Consider the following 3463-nt stretch of genomic DNA (forward strand, 5'->3'; position numbering starts at 1 on the left):
TTTTAGCACCACTTAAAATGTCTTAAACTTGCGCACATGTGAGCAAAAACTGTAAAAAAAATAACCTCGTGCTATAGTTCTAATCTGATTGTGTAAAACTAATGTGATTTATTTTTTATTTGGCGTTTTAAATTAGCTGAACAATGCAGACAACAAATTTGTTATTGAATTAATTTGGAATTCTTTATTGAGATGAGTAATTTGTGTAATGTATCTATTTATTTTCATTTTTATAATAATAATAATAATAATAATAATAATAATAATAATAATAATAATAATAATAATAAATCTCTAATTACTGCAGCACAAGATAACTCGATAAGAACCAACCATATCAAAGCAAGGATCGATAAAACACAAGAAAACAGCAAATGCAGACTCTGTGGACAAAGAGACGAAACAATAAACCATATAGTAAGCGAATGCAGCAAACTTGCCTAAAAGGAATACAAAAACAGGCATGACCAAGTGGGGAGGATGGTACACTGGGAATTGTGTAAACGACTGCATTTTGAGCGTACAGACAAATGGTACAAGCATAAACCTGCAACAGCACTCGAAAACGAGAACCACAAAATCCTATGGGACATGGATATACAGACGGACAAACCCATCCAAGCAAGAAGACCAGATATCGTAATAATTAACAAGAAAGAAAAATCCTGTCAAATCGTGGACTTTGCAGTCCCAGCTAATCACAGGGTGAGTATGAAAGAAAAGGAGAAACGAAGCAAATACACAGAGCTAGCCAGAGAGTTAAAGGGGATTTGGATGATGAAAAAAGTCCAAATAGTTCCGATAATAGTAGGAGCACTAGTAACAATTCCGAAAATCTTCGAAAAAAGAATGTCAGAAATTGGAATCAGAAGAATAACTGCAAAAGTACAACGACTAACGATAATGAAAACGCCTGAAATATTAAGGAAACCCCTTGAATACGAAGACAATATAACGAATAAGCGTTACAGGGAATGAAGAACACCGAAACTGCATATTTACCAGTTCTACACCCACCATCATGCATCCCCCCCATTGTTTCATCACCGCCCCCCTCCAAAAAAAAATGACACCAAAGGGCCGAGAAGGGTCAATAAGGACTGAAAGACCGAGGAGCGAGCGCCAACCAGACCTCGGCTGGACAAGCGCAAAAAGAACTGGGACCTTAGGGAGGCTGAGTGCCACTCAAATTCCAGTATAAACCAATGGCCACTACCAGCGAGAAATCAATGGTAAGCGGCTGTTGCGATGTTGCAGATTCATTGGCAAATGCTATCGAAGGAGGCGGAGAGGGCTGGACGTCTGGGGAGACTTGTTGTCACTCAGCTTCCAGAGAATACCACAGGTTTCCAATCAGATTGTTTGTTGACTTGTGTGAAAGCTCCATGTGAGCCAATAATAATAAATTTGGTGTTGACTAGTGTAATAATCTGATTCATTCGAAATGAATAAACGATACTCACTAACAGTAAGAAAATCTGTTTAGCCCAACTTCCTCTAGAGGGACTAATACATTATACTGATTTGCCATTCATTTTTATGAAAATAGTTGAAAACTTGAGTGTGCCAAGTTGTGATCCAGTTTATTCCAGATACACACTTTCAGGTAAGATATTGGTAAATTGGCCCTTTCTGTAAGTAGCTGATGTCTTTCCGGAAAGAGTTCTAAGTAAACATATATCGGGGAAACGAATGCCAGATATAGACTCATGAGTCAATGTCAAGATGCTTTCCAAATCCCCAAAAAATAAAAATTACAATGACGACTTTTACAGGTTTTCGAGAATGTTGAAAACGAACGTAACATTTAAAAGTGGCGCAAATAGTTTTCATCACTTTTCTATATAAATTTAGCGTAAAATGAGCACCAACCTTATGGCCATCTAGTGATATTTCTTTTTGTATTTTGATGCACACGCATAAAAAATATGCTCGTGCTTGCGCATACAGTCTCCCATGAAATTGAACATTTCCCAAATTATACCTGCATAATATCTGAACTCAAAAACACGCGGCTTTTTTTCTTTTGAAGTATGCATTACTTCTAGCTAGTCTAAAGTTAATATGTAACCCTAAAGGCATTACTTCTTAACCAGCTTTTTAAACGAGTTAAAGATAACCAGACTTTTTCAATTTGATAAAAGTTCCATTATAGCATATTTATTATGGGGTGGAGCTGGAACGGTCGAACATTCTAGCTCGAGGTAGATAAAGGCAAAAGTATTCATGCATTAATATGGAAGGGGAAATTATCAACAAGTACTACCCTAATCTGGGAATGGAGCAACGGACTTATAAAGTAGATATTAATAAGTCCTTCTCACCTTTTTTTCCATTTTTTTAATGGAGAGTAGATAATGCATGTGGCAGCTCCAGTAACTCTCGCTTCTCCTTTTTTGTCCTTCAGTCCTCATTTCTAATGAGTGATTTTTCTGACAAAGGGTGAAGAAAATGCTACTTTCCAGGTCGGTAGTACTTTTTAAACAGTAGCCTGAGATGTCGAAAAATTTCTGTTTCTATGCCTATCCTTGTCATGTCACTAGTAAGGGTGCTGGAGGTAAATAATCCATCTGGGCTGACGTTATCTGCCTGATAGTCAGGGACCTGAACTTTGGATTAACCACTAAGGAGGCTGTCCTACCAGCAGGTGCAAAGTACCGGGGCTGCTGTATTGCTATTTGGTGAATGGATTCTGGACCATACAGTACTTTCTGGTAGGGCTTCTCGATGCCATATTAGTGTGCAATTGTTACGGCTTTACCTTATCATGTGCCACAAAAAATTATTGCCTTTTTCTCTTTTACTTTCCCTCTCTGTCCTGCTACAACCAAGTCTACCAACCTGCTCCACAAATCCCAAGACCTCATCATAACAAATCTAAAAAAAAAGACGAATAGATCTAGAACCCCATCATCCAACGTAGACCCCTACTACCATGTCTCCTTCTCCAACATCGGAGGTCTACGTTCCAACCTTCCAGAGGTTGAAACCCAATTACAGGAGACGAAACCGGACATATTCTTTCTAAGTGAAACTGGCATAGGGCCAACCACTTCCCTAGACGAATTCATTATTGAAGGATACTCTAGCTTAACATCTAAATCTGACATCCAAGTTCGCCATGGGCATGGAATATGTGCCTACATTAAAGATGGCTTTCCATATGGCAGGGATATCTCCAGAGAAGACCCTAATTTACCTTATATGTGCTTTCGGGTTGCACTAGCTTACACCACTGCATTTATATTTGGCCTCTATCGCCTCACAACAGTGTGGTTACTATCTTTAAGAGCATATCTGAGAAAATTGACCTCCTGTCTGCTATTCCTTCGGCTAATATTCACATTTGCGGTGACTTAATTGTCCATAATGTGGAATGGCTGACCCACCCGAATAAAACCGATGACGAGGGGAGGTTCTGTCATGATTCTCCCACTGCCTATGACCTCACTAAGATTGTTCA

Source organism: Euprymna scolopes, chromosome 8, assembly GCF_053919585.1.
Source record: "Euprymna scolopes isolate OS-2025 chromosome 8, ASM5391958v1, whole genome shotgun sequence".
Lineage (NCBI taxonomy): Eukaryota > Metazoa > Mollusca > Cephalopoda > Sepiida > Sepiolidae > Euprymna > Euprymna scolopes.